At 37.0% G+C, this 20,450-nt stretch overlaps 1 pseudogene; it reads left to right on the top strand.

Annotated features, from left to right (window-relative positions):
- LOC138815560 (zinc finger protein 658B-like) overlaps window positions 1-12,031 on the top strand; it is a 33,243-nt pseudogene extending 21,212 nt beyond the window's left edge.
- The last annotated feature ends 8,419 nt before the right edge of the window (window positions 12,032-20,450 follow it).

Here is a 20,450-nt window from a genome sequence, read left to right on the forward strand (position 1 = left end):
AATTGTTCCTTAGTCACTTTTGGCAGGTAATAGGCTTTTACCGAGTTAAATTGCAAAGTTTATCATAACAACAAAAATACTAATGTAACCACCAAACACCTCCCATATTCCGCATTCTCTCCTCATCTCAAAAACAAAAGTGTTTTTTTTCTCCTTTGAGGAGTGGAAAATCTGCCCATATGACATTGGATAGCATTAACTGTAAATTCTATGCTTCCTAATCAGTTTTGGTTTTTCAGAATTTCTTGGTTTTAGGTAATGTTCTCTATTTTGTCTCAATCTGCTCGAAAAAGTATTATTTCACTTAAGAAATTCTTCATGGAAATTGAAGTCAATAAAGCTTGAACATTCCTTTAAAAGATGTTAGTGAAACATGTTGATCCCTTTTTATCCTTTGCACTTCCTACGGAGTTTCTTAGCTTAAAATGTTACTAGCATGGGTATTCTCTATCTTATCTGTTCTTGACATGTTACAATTTTTCCACTAGATAAATGAGCCTAATTTACATCATTTAAAATGAGAGACTGCCTAAATCTGTATTCCAAAGAAATTGTTCAATAGAATTTAAATACAATAAAATAAAATGCTCTTTTTTGTGTGCTAGACCTGGTTCTTGGACTCAAGCACTGGACATTGACCCTGAGCTTCTTTTGTTCCAGCCTAATGTTCTACCACTTAAACCACATCTCCACTTCTAGGTATTTTAGTAGTTTATTGGAGATTAGAGTCTCTTACACTTTCCTGCCCCAGCTGGCTTCAATCTGTGGTGCTCAGATCTCAGCCTTCTGATTAGCTAAGATTACAACCATGAGCCACCAGAGCCCAGTTACACAATAAACTCTATTAAATATAGATTATGTTTGTAAAAAAAATAATATGGAATAGAAAACTTTAAATTTAAGGAGGATACTCTAAATCCCAAAACAAAAAGAAAATATCCCACCCTGAAATCTACAACACTTTTGATTTTGAGTATTGGAATATGGATAATTAGCCTACAGAAATTTCTTTGTAACTTTTTAAAAGTATGAAATCATTCTTGTGGAACAATCCAAAATGAATGTACAAATGTTGCTTTTAAGTAATTCATATTGTTTCTTAGCACATACAACCGAACTGAAATTTACAGAGTAGATTTTCATATTTCGTACATATCACTGTAAAGTTTATGTTATTTTATATTAAGAATTCTATTCCACGTAGTTATGTAAAAAAAAATAAGAAAAAAACCTCTGGATAGTAGCATTCCTGTGTATAATCTAAACAATAAATATAAGAAAAGCATATGGATATTTAAATTATTTTTTATTTTTATAAGTCTGCATTTTAGGGTGTCCTCAGCTTAGAATTTTGTGTTAGTATTATTTGTGCAACATAAGATTTTAATCTTCTGGTTCTTTGGCTGTGATTGGGTGGTTGGTGTTCTGTCACTCCTATGACTAATATTTCATGTTTCATCTTTATTAAGCCCTTTATCTCATGGAGGATGGCCACAATTCTTCATAGAATTGTTTAGGAATATGAGCATTTGGGAATTCTCAAACCTGTATTTACATAATCTTTACTGATTATGTTAAGCAGGTTAAATGACAAATTTCAAGTTATTGCTCAAGGGTGCTTCAAGTATTTGGATGCAGGGAAATGTGCCATTTGAAAACCATTACTGAAATATTATAATAAAAGTAATAAGTATTATACATTTCCCTGTATAATTTTGGGTGAGATAGAATTGGGTTATAACCTATATTCTCTCCATGGAGTTTAAATATATAAATGAATAAGAGTCCAAAAGCTCAATGGAGTCTTAGGATCCATTTTAATGAATAGAAAAATAATTCATACAACGTATTTCCTTAATAACTAGTGGTATTAAAGTGGTGGATTTTTGTTTTAATATTCAATTATTTTTAGGAACCTTAGTTTTTATGAATTCTGCATGTATATTAACCTAGAATACTGTCTACCAACTAATGGATTGTGGAGTCATCTTCAGCGGAGCATTTAATACTCTACTGGAGACATCGAAGATTTTTCTCCCATAAGAAGACTTTGTGCTTTTTTCATTCCATGTATAATGTTTTGAGCAGGAAAATCTCGGACATAATCACACAGGTTCTTTCCTGACTATGTCAATTGCCTTTTCTCTAAGCCATGCATCAGAATCTTCTCTTCATAGAAATAAATAATAAAATAATAATCTTGTCGTCTGTGTAGATCTACGTTAGCAATTTTAATTTTTCTCTTGATGTAGAATAATTCTTTTTATCTGATTGTTGGGCCTGGATTCTGGCCCTGAGCCCTGTCCCTCAGCTCTTCAGCTCAAGTCTAGGGCTCTACCAGTTGAGCCACAGTGCCACTTCCGGTTTTTCCTTTTTTGCTTATGTGGTGCTGAGGAATCGAACCCTGGGCCACAGGCATGCAAGGCAAGCCCTCTATCACTGAGCCAGCCACCTTCCCAGTCCCACAGAATAATTTTTATAGCACTTAAAATGAAGATGGGTAAATGATGCATTATCTTTCCCTAGGAATACCTTCAATCTATATTGTTAGAAGAGGCCCTTTGCCCGATGGATTGTGTATTGAAGTCTATTTTCTTTCAACACTTTATAAATATATTTTCTTTTTGTGTGTTAGTCATCATTCACCTCTGATATTGTCAAGAATGACTGTATTCCTTTTAGACACTGTACATCAAATTAGTGCCATATTTAATTCCAATTTTTAAAACTTCTATATTTTTTAGATCATGTGCCAATTCATAGTTTTTTTTTCTCTATCCTTCTTGTGGTGGTCATATTTCACATTTTGGGGGATCATCTTGAGCATTCCTTAAGCCTTTATCCATTTACATCCATCCTTCCATTAAGGCCTACTAAAATGCAAAGCTGATTAAGAAACATTTTATGGTAATAAGTAAGTATTTGATGTGGTAGGAAGTAGTCGATGTTCAGAAATGTTCATGCTGGAAGTTCGTTTTTACATATGAAGGAAACATATGGATATCTATGACCATATTTTATATCTAGAAATTTAATAACAAAAATGATTAACATTGGGTATTTTATTGTGAGAACTTAGTCAAATCTTATGAGAGCCAAATCATTCATTTACTATTTTTTGAGTAATTTTATTCCTTTTAACATTCACCTGGATGCTGTGCTTTTCATAGATCTACTAATGTGTTATGTATTCCATATGATGTAATGACTATGTTGTGACTGTTTATGAGAGCACTATTTAATAGAAAATCTAAATAATATTGTTAATGAGGCAGAATATGAAAATACAGAAAACATATTTGTTTACTTCATTGTTACCCAGATATGTAGTAAATATTACCAAAATAAGCTAAAAACACACTTTCAGACTCATACTTATTGTTGTCTTGCTAGGTTATTAGCTTCTTAGAACTGTTTTCTTGTCTTTATTGCTGGAACCAGAAGTGTGTTCTGATGTATTAGAAAAACTTTGTATGTGTAATTACCAAGTTAATATGGAGGCAAATGTTTCTACTTTGATTATATTTTCTCTCATTTTATACATAACACAGAAAGTACCAACCACAATCTGTAATACAAAAGCATACATGTAGAAGAATGAAAGTCTAGCTTTGGTGTTCTCATGATTCAGGGATAATAAATTGATAGAATGTGCCCTTAGAGAATCTGGTGTCATTTGATAATGTGGCTGTGGAATTTAGCTGTGAGGAGTGGCAGGAATTAGATATTTCTCAGAGTACCCTGTATAGAGATGTGATGCTAGAAACCTATAGAATGCTGGTGTCCTTAGGTGAGCCAAAAATAACACATTAACTTGAAAAGTTAAGTGGGGCTTGACCTCTGGGCGTTGGTGCAGTGCCTCAGCTCTTCAGTTCAAGGTGAGCACTCTATCACTTGAGCAACAGCTCCTCTTCAAGCTTTCTGGTGGTTAATTTGGAGATAAGTATCTCACAGCTTTCTTACTAGGGCTGGCTTTGTATGGCAATCCTCAGATCTCAGCCTAATGAGTAGCAAGGAATATAGGCATGAACCATTGGTGCCAGGAAAATGATTTGTTTTCAGTAGCTATGTGAATATTTATCGAAATTTCAATGCTATTTGGATGTAAAATTCCAGTCTGTGGGAATGTCATTTGTTTGGAATGAAATCTTCAGGTAGATTATGTACATTCTGAGGCAATTTTATTTTCATTGTTCAAGAATTAAAAAAAGCAGTTTGACAAAAGTTCCAAACTTATAGGTATCCCATTGAATTTGTAGATAGCCTTGGGAAGTATTGCCATTTTCACGATGTTAATCTTCTAAATCGAGGAGCATGGGTGGTTTTGCCATTTTCTAAGTTCTGTTTTGATTTCGTTTTTCAAGATTTTAAAGTTTTCATCATAGAGGTCCTTCACTTCTTTGGTTAAGTTTATTCCTAGGTATTTTATTTTTTGTGAGGCTATTACAAATGGAGTTGATTTCCTTTCAGTCACACTTTTCTCATTGTTGAAATACTGAAAAGCCATTGATTTTGGGGGGTTAATTTTATACCCTGCTACTTTGCCAAAGTTTGAATCAGCTTGAGTAATTTGGGAGTGGAGTCTATGGGATTCTTTAACTACAAGATCATGTCATCTGCAAAGAGGGAGAGTTTTATTTCTTCTTTCCCTATTTGGATCTCCTTTATGTCTACATCTTGTCTTATTGCTGTAGCTAGGCATTCTAATACTAGATTGAAGAGAAGTGGAGAGAGTGGACATCCTTGTCTTGTTCCTGAGTTCAGAGGAAATGGTTTTAGTTTTTCACCATTAAGTATAATTCTGGCTATAGGTTTGTCATAAACAGCCTTTATTGTATTGAGGAATGTTCCATGGATTCCTAATTTTTCCAAAACCTTCATCATAAAGGGGTGTTGGATCTTGTCGAATGCTTTTTCTGCGTCTATTGAGATAACCATGTGGTTCTTATCCTTGCTCCTGTTTATGTGATGAATAATATTAATTGAATTTGCGTATATTGAACCAGCTTTGCATCCCTGAAATGAATCCTGTTTGATCGTATTTTATAATTTTTTGGATGAATTGTTGAAGTCGATTGGCAAAAATTTTGGTGAGAAGTTTTCATCAATGTTCATCAAAGAAATGGGTTCATAGTTCTCTTTCTTTGATGAATCCCTATCAAAATTCCAACCTTATCCTGCAAGGAAATAGAAGAGGCAATCCAAACATTCACATGGAACAATAAAAGACCCAAATAGAAAAAACGCTCCTCAATGGAAAGAACATTGGTGGAGGAATATCAATACCAAATTTCAAACTCTACTATAAAGCCATAGTAATCAAAACAGCTTGGTACTGGCATAAGAACAGAACTCAGGACCAAAGGAATAGAATTGAAAACCCAGAAAGAACCTCTAGACCTATAGCCAACTAATATTCGATAAGGGAGCTAAAATAATAGAATGGAAGAAAGACAGCCTCTTCAATAAATGGTGCTGGAAAAATTGGTTAATTACTTGTAGAAAACTAAAGCTAGATCCTTATATATCACCCTGCACCAGAATCAACTCCAAAAGGCTCAAAGACCTCGGAGTCAAAGCAGACACTCTGAAAACATTACAGGATGGAATAGGAGAAACCCTAGGTCTCCTTGGAGCAGGCGGATATTTTCTTAATAGAGAACCGGAAGCACAACAAATCAAAGAAAGGTTGGACAAATGGGATTGCATGAAGTTGTAGAGCTTCTGCATGGCAAAGGACATAGCTAGCAAGATCAATAGAAACCCAAGAATTGGAAGAAGATCTTCACTAGCCATACAATGGACAAAGGTCTCATATCTAAAATATACTTGGAACTCAAAAAATTAAATCCCCCAACAACAAATCCTCAAAGAAACAACTGCCCAATAAATAAGTGGGCTAAAGACTTGAAGAGAAACTTCTCTGAAGAAGAAGTAAGGATGGCCAATAGACACATGAAGAAATGCTCAACCTCCCTTGCCACAAAAGAAATGCAAATCAAAACAACATTGAGATACCACCTCATCCCAGTTAGAATGGCAAAATCAAGAACTCTAACAACAACAGATGCTGGAGGGGATGTGGACAGAAGGGAACCTTACTTCATTGTTGGTGGGAGTGTAAACTTGTTCAACCACTTTGGACAGCAGTATGGAGGTTCCTCAAAAGACTTCAAATAGAGCTCCCCTATGAACCAGCAATCCCACTTTTGGGGGATTGTTTACAAACAAATGTTTGTAAACAAATGATTACAAACAAGACCACACTAAAGCTACCAGTACAACTATGTTTATTGCAGCATTATTTACCATAGCTAAGATATGGAACCAACCCAGATGGAACCAACCAGCTGCCCCTTAGTAGATGAATGGATCAAGAAAATGTGATATATATACACAATGGAATTCTATGCCTCCATCAGAAAGAATGACATTGCCCAATTTTTAGGAAATGGAAAGGCTTGGAAAACATTATATTAAGTGAAGTAAGCCAGGCCCAAAGAAACTTAGGTCCCATGGTATCCCTTACTTGCAATATCTAGTATATGTATGAGTCAAGCAGAAAAGGTCAGATAATGTGATGTTAAGAAAATGAACCCATAGATATGTATTTAAATATTTTTTTTTCTTTCATTCATTTGTTTCTAACGCATTTATAAGATTATTTCTTTGTTGCTTTGTATGTCCGTCCCCTACAGTATAACCCCTGTTTCCACTATATTTGATGTCGGTATAATTTATGGAGGAGATGGGGAAAAACAAGTCGTTTAAGGATACAGGTTGATCCATTGCAACAATGAGAAGTACAAGTTTTCATGTCGAAAACGAATTTTCAACTTTGGTTTGGGGGGGAGGGGTGTGCGGGGGGAGAATTGGTTGGGGGCGCTGGGGGAGGCTCGGAAGGTATGTGAAGGGTAAACAAAGGAGGAGGCTGCAATGCATGATAAGAAATGTACTCATTATCTTGCCCATGTCATTGTAACCCCTCTGTACAGTTTGTTCACAAAATATTTTAAAAAATTAATTAAAAAATTCCAAAATTTCTTCCGTAAAGAGAAGACTGTCTTCCCAAACTTGAGATGATTATTGTGGGTGGATATTCAATCTAGAAAATACATACATACATACTTACATACATACATACCTATTTATCACTATTGGAAATATGTACTGGAAATCACTAGTTTAGAGGGAGTACTTATTTATAATCCAAACCTAGTACTAGATGCAGTGGTTCATGCCTGTAATTCTTAGGAGTCTGAAATCTGAGGCTTTCAGTTTGAAGCAAAAACTGCCAGTGAAATCTCCAAGAGATTCTTATGTCAAGATAACCACTCTTAAACTGGAAGTGGAGTTAGGACTCAAACTAATAGAATGCTAACCTTGAGAAACAGAATTGCGTTCAAGTCACACAACCTGCAAAATTAAATCAAGCCTCGTGGAAAGTCAACCATGGAGCCAGGGAGAAATGAAAGAAGATTTGGGACCAACCTTGTTAACAGGATATCTGAAATCTTACAACAATTTTGACACAGCATGAGCAATAGTTCTTCACTCTTATTAACAGGGCACACCGGTCCTAAACCTCAATTGATTATCAAGCTGGAGCAAGATGAAAAGCCATATATGGCAGAAGCCTCAGACAAGAATTTACCAGGTGAGTTAAGGCATCTTGCATAGTGATCTTGGATCCAGAACCAAATTGATAAATTCATCTTGCTCTGTACTGACCAATAATATTCCTAGTTCCCCTGAGTCCCATGTGTGGCAGAGAACTAGGTGATCTTTGTATTAGACTTGTGAATCAAAAATGCTTGTAGATGCCCACTGAACTGTGTATGGCAGTAAAGGTAAAGTTAGCAATTCTTTCTCTTTGTGGAAATTGTTTTGAAAAAAGAAAATTAGAAATGTCAAAAATGCGATTTAGTTTTCTTTGAAACTAGGACTAGGCAGGTATAGCAAATGACTATGCCAAGGCTGCTATCCTCTGATAAGGATAAGGAAGGTAGAGGCCAAGATACAGAACCAAAGCTTTCAGTCTAGAGAGAATGATTAACTAGGTGGTGAGCTGATGTGGCTTTAATTCATGAGTCTGAGGGTTTAAAAGTCTGATGAGCTGGGCGCTGGTGGTTCACGCCTGTAATCCTAGCTACTCAGGAGGCTGAGATCTGAGGATCGCGGTTCAAAGCCAGCCCGGGCAGGAGAGACTGTGAGACTCCTATCTCCAATAAACCACCAGAAAACTGGAAGTGGCGCTGTAGCTCAAGTGGTAGAGTACTCGCCTTGAGCTGAAGAACTGAGGGACAGCACCCAGGCCCAGAGTTCAAGCCCCACGACCGACCAAAAAATAAATAAATTAATTAATTAAAAAAAATAAAAGTCTGATGAGTTTCTGTCTAAGATGGAGGGGAACAAATTTTAAAATTTCCAAAGATACTTAAAATAATTCACAGTGAGAACTTATAACTGAAGAAATGTGGTTATAAAACCTTATTCTTAGGTGAAAGACAAAGGTTTGTATAAAAATGTTACAATCTCCAAAGTTAGATAATACTCTTCTCCTAATGTTTGAGAAGTAAAGTAGCACAATATAAAATTGTTTTAAGAAAATAAGATCAATCAAAACAGTTTTTGGGAAAAAAGAGGAATGCTAAATATTAAAATATACAGGTTAAAAGTCTACCAGTAAATAGTTTAGTAAATTGTGTAAATAATTCCTTTGACATAAAAAAGAAGAAAAACCTGAAACACAGAAAAAAAATTTCCATCATAAACTACCAGTTTTACTCTTTTTTTATTGTGAAAATACTCTACAGAGAACTTACAACTACATGGGCAAGGTAATGAGTACATTTCTTATCAAGCATTTTTGCCTCCTCCTTTGTTTCCCGTTACCATCTCTTCCCATCATTCCCCCCACCCTCCCCCCTCGCCAAAGTTGTAAAGTTCGTTTTTCGACATAACGTCTTGTACATCTCATTGTTGGAATGGGTCCTCCTTCCCCTCCACAAATTATACCTACATCAAATACAGTAAAAACAGGGGTTATACCGTGGGGGAGGGACATAAAAGCAACAAAGAAATATCTTATAAATATAGTTAGAAACTATAGCAAGAAAGAAACAAAAACATTTGGGTCCTTATCTTAGGGTTCATTTTGCCTAACATCAACTTATTGACCATTTCTGCTTGTCTCAGACATATATTAGTTATTGCAAATAAGGGGAACCATGGGACCTATGTTTCTTTGGGCCTGGCTTCCTTCATTTAATATAATTATCCCAAGTCTTTCCATTTCCTAACAAATGGAGCCATATCATTCTTTCCAATGAATGCATGGAATTCCATTGTGTATATATACCACATTTTCTTGATCCATTCATCTACTGAGGGGCATTTGTGTTGGTTCCTTATCTCAGTTATGGTAAATAATGCGGCAATAAAGATAATTGTGCTGGTAGCCTTAGTATGGTCTTGTTTGTGATCATTTGCGTAAATACCTAGATATGGAATTGCTGGGTTATAGGGGAGCTCTATGTGGAGTCTTTTGAGGAGTATCCATTCTACTTTCCAAGTGGTTGGACAAGTTTACACTCCCACCAACAATGCAGTAGGGTTTCCTTCTGTCCATATCCCCTCTAACATCTTATTAGAGTTCTTGATTATAGTAGCTCAGTGGTAGTGTATTTGCCTTGCATGCCTAAGGCTCTGGGTTCGATTCTTCAGCACCACATAAGCAGAAACAATTGGGAGTGGTGTTGTGGCTCACGTGGTAGAAAGCTAGCATTGAGCTGAAGAGCTGAAGGACAACACCAGGACTGGAGTTCAGGCTCCATGACAAAAAAGGAACAGCATTACTTTCTTAATCAATACATTGTGATGAAAGAAATTTATTTCTCAAAAATCAATTCTACTTTAATATTTTAAAATTTGTAACAGTTAAGATGGGAAAAATGTCTTTTCATTAAGGAGTATTTGGATCTTATGTATGTTTTTTTTCTTCTTTATATGACTCATTTTAGATATTAAAAAAAATGGAGCATGTGACTGAGACTTACCAGGAAGGTCCAGATGAATGTCTGTATGACGTAGTTGTCACAAATAGACAATAGAGCAAAGAGTGAGATTAGTGACAACTTCTAACTTGACCTCAAAACAGAAGACAGATCTGAATAGGAATGATGAGAACTCCTTAAGAATGAGGAGGGATGAGTTCATTCAGTGTCAGAACACGCTCTCCTACAATGAGTCTGGTAGTGAATGTGAGAAATCATTTAGTAAGGATTTATACCTTACAAAACCTGAGAGGAAATATCCAGAGAAGCCTGATGAGTATTAAGCAATATGCAAAATCAATCTCTAAGACATCAGAACTAAGTTCTGACCAACCTCAAACAACACCAGAAGAGAAACCCTATGAATATGAAGAATGTAGGGAATTTTCCACTCAAAAGTCAGGTCTCAGGAGGCATCACAGAACTGACACAGAACAGAAGTTTGATGAATGCAACAAATGTGGAAAATCATTCAGAATGAAGTCATACATCACTTTGCATCAGAGAATACACACAGGAGAGAAATCTTATGTACGTGACAAATGTGGAAAGTATTTCAGACAGAAGTCAGACCTTACTGTACATCAGAGAACTCATACAGGAGAGAAACCTTATGAATGTAACAAACGTAGAAATTTTTTTTTACCTGTAATGCACACCTTCATCTTCATCAGAGAACAAACACAGGAGAAAAACTATTTGAATGTAACAAATGTGGAAAGTATTACAGACAGAAGTCAGACCTTACTGTCCATCAGAAAATACACACACTTATGAGTGTAACAAATGTGGAAAGTATTTCAGATCAAAATCACACCTTACTCTCCATCAGAGAAAACATACAGGGGAGAAACCTTATGAATGTAATGTGTGTGAAAAGTCTTTCACCTATAAGTCATACCTTACTGTTCATCAGAGAACACACACAGGAGAGAAACCTTATAAATGTAACAAATGTGGAAAGTATTTCAGACTTAGATCATGCCTTACTCTCCATCAGCGAACACACACAGGAGAAAAACCTTATGAATGTAATGGGTGTGAAAAGTCTTTCACCCATAAGTCACACCTTACTGTTCATCAGAGAACACAAACAGGAGAAAAACCTTATAAATGTGACCAATATGGAAAGTATTTCACAGTAAAGTCACAGCTTACTGCTCATCACAGAATACACACAAGAGAGAAACATTATGAATGTACAAAATGTGGAAAATATTTCAGACGTAAGTCACACCTTACTGTCCATCAGAGAACACACACAGGAGAGAAATCTTATGAATGTAATGTGTGTGGAAAGTCTTTCACCCATAAGTCATACCGTACTGTTCATCAGAGAACACACACAGGAGAGCAACCTTATAAATGTAACAAATGTGGAAAGTATTTCAGACTTAGATCGTACCTTACACTCAATCAGAGAATACACACAGAAGAAAAACGTTATGAATGTAATGTGTGTGAAAAGTCTTTTACCCATAAGTCACACCTTACTGTTCATCAGAGAACACACACAGGAGAGAAACCTTATAAATGTAACCACTGTGGAAAGTATTTCAGAGTGAAGTCACAACTTACTGCTCATCAGAGAATACACACAGGAGAGAAAAATTATGAATCTACAAAATGTGGAAAATATTTCTGACATAAGTCACACCTTATTGTTCACCAGAGAACACACAGGAGAGAAACCTTATGAATATATCAAATGTGGAAGTATTTCACATTTAGATCATCAGAGAACACACAAAGGAGAGAACACTTATGAATGTAACAAATGTGGAAAGTATTTCAGATTTAATTCATAACTTAATCTCCATCAGAGAACACACACAGGAGAAAAACTTTATGAATGTAACAAATGTGGAAAGTCCTTCATTTGGAGTTCATACCTCAGGAAGCATAAGAGAATCCACACACATGAGGAACCTAAGGAATGTGATAACTATGGAAAGTCTCACCTGAAAGAAAAATAAATTTGCATGATAGAACCAAAACCTGATAGAAGCCTTGTGAATGTAGCAAATGTGCAACCTTTTAGCCAGAAGACATACCTCATGGTTCCAAATTGAATGAACACGGAAACAAAATCTTATTAATAAAAAAATATGGAAAGTTTTCAAGAAGTCATAGTTAAATTTTCAACAGAAAGCACACAGGAGAAAAACATTATGAATGAAACAAGTATCAACAGGTGGACCTGTTGCAACAATGAGAAGTACAAGTTGTCATGTCCAAAACGAGCTTTACAACGTCGGTGCGGGGAGGGGGGAGGATTGGGATTCGGTGGGGTGGGGAGGGGGGAGGCTGGGAAGGGATGTGAAGGGTAAACAAAGGAGGAGGCTGCAATGCTTGGTAAGAAATGTATGCATTATCCTGCCCATGTAATTGTAACCCCTCTGTACAGTATGTTCACAAATAAAATAAAATAAAATAAGAAACAAGTATCAAAAAGGTCCTTCACTTAGTAATCATGCATGAATGAGTGTTTATAGAGCACACAGAAGAAAGACAAGGAATGAATAATACCAATGTAGAAAACCCCATTTCGACAGCATAGCACAGTGTTCATCAGAGAACTGAATCACATAGGAGAAAAGAAAACTAACAGGTCTAACAAATATGCAATTTTTAATGTGAAGTCAGTCCTCAGTACATCCAAGAACATAATAAGGAGAGAAAATATGAGTATACTAAATGTAGACCAATATTTAGCCAGAAGTTTCAGAGGTTTCTCTATAGATTTCAGAGACCTAGAGACAAGATAGAATGTCAACTGAACATTAGAGGACGTCTTTCAAGCAGAAATGAACCTTCAGCCAGCATTAGAGCACTCACACAAAAAAGAAACCCAACATAGGGAAACCTTTGGCAGAAACCTCTGTAAATTATACAGAAATCCTTCATGTCAGAATTAAGCTAGGTGTAAGGGGAAACCACTCACTGAGCCAATATTTCTCATCCTCTCATTGTGTAGAGTAGGGATGATGCCCCTTCATATTATTCAGGGGTTGGACCAAAGGAATGGGTATCAATTATTTACAGGCTTGACAAAGAATTAAGATAGTGAAATTGTTGACTTGTGTCTTTTATATTAATAAATGGATGTTCAAGGAAATTTTATAAACATTTCTCAGAAATATGAGCTCTGGAACTTGGAGATTGAACTCAGATCATCCAGAGAGTTTTGTTAGTGCTAGATGGGGAAGTACTGTCATGCTTTAACCCAAGGACATGAGAGCATCAATTTCTCCACTGCTCCCCAAAAGTCTTCCAGTATATGTGTGGTCTATGTATGCATTATAACACTGTCACTATTACTATTACTAGAAATTGTAAAACTTTTATTATTACTAGTTTCTTTGGTGGAAAAATAAATACATGATTCTTAAGCATTTGGATTTGGATGAGTAATGCCAAAATGATTTTACTACATGCTGTTTATATTTAATTACTACTGAGTCTCTTGTGAATTTTTCACTTGTTGACCATGCTACTGTTCTTCTCAGTAATAAAACACTAGTGTGGATATTGTGGAGAGTCTGTGTTTTCTCACTGTTATGGAAGGTGAAAGTGAATTTCTCAAGAGGAGAATATTACTTTTTCTAGTTCCAAATTTCTAGTTCTATAACAAATTATGTTATGGTTTTGCTAAATTTAATTCTGTAGCAATTAAAAAAACCAGACTCATGGAAAAAATGATGGACAAAAGCTAGCTTGAATACTTACAGATATCCATGGGATTATAGAGCTAAGCAGAAAGAGGAAGGACTGTGCTATATATTTGGCAGGGTAAAATACAGACAAAAACGATCCTTGTGGTCCCTGGGGTAACATGACAGGGGTGTCGGTGCAGAGGGAACTAGTCAAGGTGCTCTGAGGGAAGCTGAGTGAAGAGGTGGTGGGGCGTGAATATTGCTTTCAGAATAAATTTCTTTGCCTGTTTTTTGGGTCCCATAAACATCCCCCCTTACCTGACCAGGATAGGGGCCATTATGTCATGCTATATGTCTGTTCATGTCTTGATTCCTGTTTAGTACAAGTTCCTTGTTGTTGGAAATTTTTTGTTGTGAACTATGTGGTTCTACCATGATTAGGCAACGTATTACTGCTAAAATTCCAAAAGTTTTAAATGGCAAATTTTAGCATTTAATATGCTCTATAATCTGTGCACAAACATCTCTGTCTTTCTATATGTAAAATATGTAAATAGTAATGGTTCCAAAGTTACCAACTTTTCTGCTTGCTAAAAATCTTTTGTCAGTGGAAGCTGTTGTTTAATCTGAATTGCTTTGTGACATGACTATAAGCCAAAATTTTTTTAAAAAGGCAGTTTTAAAAGACCATGGGAAAGGAGTTAGAAAAGCTGGTTTCCTTTCCAAGTCAATGAAATTGGTAATTAAGTTGGCTGTGATTTATGTTATTTCTTATGTCTATCTATGCTAAGATTAAATATTGTACCTCTGACCATGACTGGTAAACTAAGGCTCAGGTTTTAATTCTCTGTTTTGTCCCCTGTGCAATGATCAATTCCCTATAAGATCAAGGGACCACAATGCATCAAGATGCAGTTTGCTCCTATGCATTGGAAATACCCATGTAACAGAACAAAGTTGTCACAACTGCCTAAACCAGTGACACCAGCCTGCAAAAGCCAGTGTGGTCTTTCACCAGTGGTCTTTAACCAATGCATATAGAATTTTGCAGGTAACCAGCAAGAGATGGGACAGTCCATACACACTGGGAGATGCCAATACCTTGCCTAGACTCCAGCCATGCTGAAACACACATGATGAAAAGACTGCGAATTTGGGGTACAAAAAGAATAAAAAAAAAGCCAGTTAAGAAATTTGTTTCTGTAATGTTAATCACCACCATCTTACACCATAAGGGGTGTGTGAACAAAAAATCTAAGTTGACTTATCTCTAAAGGGCAAGAGATACTAAGTCTAGATTCTTGGTACAGAGCTATTGCATTAAAATAAACTGTTGATTTCCTAAATGTAACTCACACTGTAGAAAAAAATGGGCAGTTTAAACGTTCAGCCAAGAGGTAAATGGGGGATTATTATAGGAAGATGGCTACAAATTCAATACGATACCTATCAAAATTCCAAACTCATTCTTCAAGGAAATTGAAGAGGCAATCCAAAAATTCATATGGAACAAAAAAAGAACCCGAATAGCAAAAACGCTCCTCAATGCAAAGAACACTGCTGGTGGAATATCAATACCAAATTTCAAATTCTATTATAAAGACATAGTAATCAAAACAGCTTGGTTCTGGCATGAGAACAGATCTGAGGACCAATGGAATAGAATTGAAAACCCAGAAATGAACCTACAGACCTATAGCCAACTAATCTTTGATAAGGGAGCTAAAATAATAGAATGGAAGAAAGACAGCCTCTTCAATAAATGGTGCTGGCAAAATTGGTTAACTACATGTAGAAAACTAAAGCTAGATCCTTATATATCACCCTGCACCAGAATCAACTCCAAATGGCTCAAAGACCTCGGAGTCAAAGCAGACACTCTGAAAACATTACAGGATGGAATAGGAGAAATCCTAGGTCTCCTTGGAGCAGGTGCAAATTTTCCTAATAGCGTCCCGGAAACACAACAAATCAAAGAAAGGTTGGACAAATGGGATTGCATGAATTTGCAGAGCTTCTGCGTGGCAAAGGACATAGTTAGCAAGATCAATAGAAAGCCCACGGACTGGGAGAAGATCTTCACTAGCCATACAATGGACAAGGGTCTCATATCTAAAATATACTTGGAACTCAAAAAATTAAATCCCCCAATAACAAATCCTCAAAGAAACAACTGCCCAATAAATAAGTGGGCGAAAGACTTGAAGAGAAACTTCTCTGAAGAAGAAAGAAGGATAGCCAATAGACGCATGAAGAAATGCTAAACCTCCCTAGCCATAAAAGAAATGCAAATCAAAACAACATTGAGATACCACCTCATCCCAGTTAGAATGGCAAAAATCAAGAACTCTAACAACAACAGATGCTGGAGGGGATGTGGACAGAAGGGAACATTACTTCATTGTTGGTAGGAGTGTAAACTTGTTCAACCACTTTGGAAAGCAGTATGGAGGTTCCTCAAAGGACTTCACATAGAGCTCCCCTATGACCCAGCAATCCCACTTTTGGGCATTTTCCCAAATGTTTACAAACAAGACCACACTAAAGCTACCAGCACAACTATGTTTATTGCAGCATTATTTACCATAGCTAAGATATGGAACCAACCCAGAACCCCCTCGGTAGATGAATGGATCAAGAAAATGTGGTATATATATACAATGGAATTCTATGCCTTCATCAGAAAGAATGACATTGCCCCATTTGTTAGGAAATGGAAAGGCTTAGAAAAAATTATATTAAGTGAAGTAAGCCAGGCCCACAGAAACATAGGTCCCATGATTTCCCTTATTTGCAATATCTAGTATATGAATTAGTCAAGCAGAAAATATCAGATAATGTGATGTTAGGAAAATGAAACCATAGATATGTATTTAAATGTTTTTTTTCTTTCATGCATTTGTTTCTAATGCATTTATAAGATTATTTCTTTGTTGCTTTGTATGTCTATCCCCCACAGTATAACCCCTGCTTTCACTATATTTGATGTTGGTATAATTTGTGGAGGAGATGGGGAAAAACAAGTGATTTAAGGATACAGGTGGACCTGTTGCAACTATGAGAAATAGAAGTTGTCATGTCGAAAATGAACTTTAAAACTTTGGTGCGGGTGTGTGTGTTTGGGGGGGGGCAGGGGGAGGCTCGGAAGGGATGTGAAGGGTAAACAAAAGAGGAGGCTGCAATGCTTGATAAGAAATATACTCATTATCTTGCCCATGTAATTGTAACCCCTCTGTACAGTATGTTCACAAAAAATGAAAATTAAAATAAAAAAAGAGGTAAAGAGTGTTGCCCAGTGTTTCAATGAGGAATTTAAATTCAAAGTAAACTGACTTTTCAAAAAAGTTTACAAATGTCCTCCCCATTGTCAGAAATTTGTGACATTGTGGGGAATGGCAGGTCTCCCAGACAAAGTAAAGTTTAAAAGGAAAAATTATACTAAAGGTTGATTTCAAAGTAGAAAATAAAAATTAGGATTACCAAAAGGATTGTTTAACCTACTTTGCCATTATAGGTTTTTTATAACAGTTTCCAAAAGGCCCACAATAAAGGACAGAGGACACGTTTGTCAGATGTAATGTTGGCCCTGAATAAATTCCAGGTAAGACCATGCTTTTAAATCTCCTTACGGTGCCCATCTTTGATGCTTTTACTTGGGGTAAATGTGGCCATAAGTAAAGCCAATTAAGCTGAAAAGTGGTGTGAAGCCAGGCTGTGCAGAGAAAGGTGCCTGTGAGATTGTCATCTCAAATCTCCCAGCAGAGTGCTCAAAAGCGAAGTTGGTTGGGATTTCTTGATCTGGAGAGCTGAGGGACAATACTCAAACCCTGAGTTCAAGTCCAGCAAGCAATGAAGGAAACTACTAAACAAGTATTTATGCCACCACGGAGAAAGGCATTCCTGGAACCCCGGGAATGTTGGAACATGCAGAGGTAGTAAGCCACTGCTCTTTGGATGGCAGAGATGGTATCAGATCCTGGAGTCACTTCTGCGTGGCCCTTCAAAGCTTGATCAGAGTCCAGAAGTCATGGGAAGATAATTTGTCGGCATGCCTAATGCCCATGTCTGTCTGACTTGGCAGGGACTTGCCAGTCATCTATGGTACTGGGTTTTAAAAGCTAAAGTTGTAAAATGTGAGGAATAATTGAAATCCCAAACGCCCTGTATCTGCTTCAAAGTCCTAAATGGCAGTGACTTTTGAGCTGGCCCAGCCACATTCATTTATATGTTAAGGAAAAGTGGTTGTGACCTGAGACTAGGTCCCTAGTGAGATTTGTCTAAAGGCCTACAGGGGCAGGCATTTTTGGGACCACTACAGATCAGGCTCCTCAGTCAACCAGAAAAACGCGTTTACAAACCAAAATGTTAAACAAGATATACTGCTATAGCCCAAGAAAGGGTCTGTATATTTGTTAAAGGTTAAATGCTATATGACTTTTAACAAGCTGCACAGAGGCAAGGGCCAGTACTTAGAATGTCAATCAGTTGTAATTTAAAATATCTACTGGGTTTTAAATTGTTAGTTAATTATTAACAAGTTATAGGTATCCTCAATCTCATTGATCTCCTTGTTTCTTGAATTGGAAATATAAAGGGCTTTTATGGCAAAGACTCTTTTTGCCAAAGTTCAAAGCCATCCTGGGCACAAAGAATCTGTCTAAAACTGTATTTCCCAGCTAATCAGCCAAGAGCCAGTCTGGAGACATAGCTCAAGAGAATCTCACCTCCAAGGAACTCTTTGGTGATAGAGCATTAGCCTTGAGCAGAAGTGCTCAGGAAAAGTGCCCAGACCTTGAGTTCAAACCCAGTCAATGCCAACTACGACAACCTATCCCAGCAACAGACATTGAGACCACCCAGAACAATTTTAGTCCTGAAAATGGAAAACTATGGAGAGGAGTAAGAAGAGATTACTTACTAAATGGAGTTACTTTATGCTTGCTCTTTCAAAATTAATCAGAGCTGGGAGATGAAGAGAAATAGTTGCTCACCCACCTAATATCCATACATGTCTAACTTGTTAGTGGGTAGAAAGTTACAGTCTTGCTTTGTTCGCTGCTATTTGTATTTATAGTAGCCTCTGACAGGTACTGCCAAGCAGTCCATTATGTTCTCTGCTACCTGGTTGCCCAAACACACACACACACACACACACACACACACACATACACACACACACACACACACACACACACACACACACACACACACACACACACACACACACACAGAAATGGGACTCTCTACATCTGCCTTCTCCGTTTGAAATAGAAAACAGCTGGAAATTCAAGGAATGAATGGAACCAAATGAAAGAGAGGCCCTGTCTGGCAAAAGAAGTTTTGAGGTTTACTGGTGTTTTGGTTAGGTCTCACCCACCCAGGAACTATCTAAGGATTAGGATTTGCTAGAGAACTTTACCTATGTTCCACTAGCTCAGAAAGTAGAAAGCTATACAAACAGGCGAAACCATTGAGTCTGGAGCTCCCATTTCCTGTGTTAGAAGAAGCAATATTCTTTTTCTTTCTTCCTGGTTTATCCTGGTACACTAAAACAAATCCATGCCAGAACTTCCACTTTGTGAAATTCTTGAGTCCAAGATAGAAAAAGACACATACTTACTTCATTCCTAACTTCCAGGCTAACTCACCAAAGTTGTTACCAGAAACTTTAGGGCAGCTAACTAATTAACAATTCAGGCAAGATGCAAACGTATGTAAGTATGATAAAAAAAAATGATTGGAAGAGAATGTGATAAAGAAAGAGAGCAGGCAGGAAGCATGTCTATGCCACTGGCAAGACAGCATTTCATCCTAAATCTGCCATCTTGAACAGTCTTCAGCTGTCTTCCTATGTCTTGTTCTGTCTTCCTCCTTACAGAGTTTGGCCTCAGGTTAAATTGAGAATTGGATGGCTTTCTGATTTATGGGTCTCTTTTGTGTTTTGTGTGAGGTTGAAATGCCAAAGATTTACTGTCTTACTTTCTCATTCTTTTGTCCTTCTTACTTCCCCGTTTTTCTTTCTTTTGCAGCCTCCTGCCCCCATTTTGTCATCAGGCAGGTTGGGTGTATCAACTTATCTTGGCTGCAAGTTGTGTGGGTCAAAATTCCCTATCAACCTCATATGCGTGTGAAGCCCTGAATTGCTTTTTATGAGTGGATCTGGATTTTTTTTGCCTGTCCTGGGGCTTGAACTCAGGGCCTAGATGCTGTCCTTGAGCTTCTTTTTGCTCAAGGCTAGCATTCTACACATGAGCCACAGCACCACTTCTGGCTTTTTCTGTTTATGTGGTATGGATGAATGGAACCCAGGGTTTCATGCATGCTATGCAAGCACTCTACCATGAAGCCACCTTGCCAGCCTGTGCCTGGAATTTCTGTGTGGAGAGTTGGAAGCTGAGGATCCAACATGATTGTGACACCATCACCTTTTCAAGAGTAGGACACCTTATTTTCAGTTGAAAGCCATTTGTATATTTTTTTAATCTTTCTGTGACCAGTAGAAATTGACAGAAACAAAGCTGTGACATTTTGAGTGTAACTTGTAAAAAAATATGGCAGCTTCTAGTTTTGCTCTTGAATGCTAATGGTCAGAATGTAAAGGCTTTTGGTTAGAAGGCTAAATGAAGAGAGAAGAGATGTAGAGAGAAGAAGAAAGGTAGAGGGAGGGAAGAAGGAAGGGAGGGGAAGGGAAGAGGAGGAGGAGGAAAAGGAAAGTAAGAAAAGGAGGAGGAGGAGGGGG

This window comes from Dipodomys merriami, unplaced genomic scaffold, assembly GCF_024711535.1.
Source record: "Dipodomys merriami isolate MVZ:Mamm:240054 unplaced genomic scaffold, mDipMer1.0.p SCAF_65, whole genome shotgun sequence".
Taxonomy (NCBI): Eukaryota; Metazoa; Chordata; class Mammalia; order Rodentia; family Heteromyidae; genus Dipodomys; species Dipodomys merriami.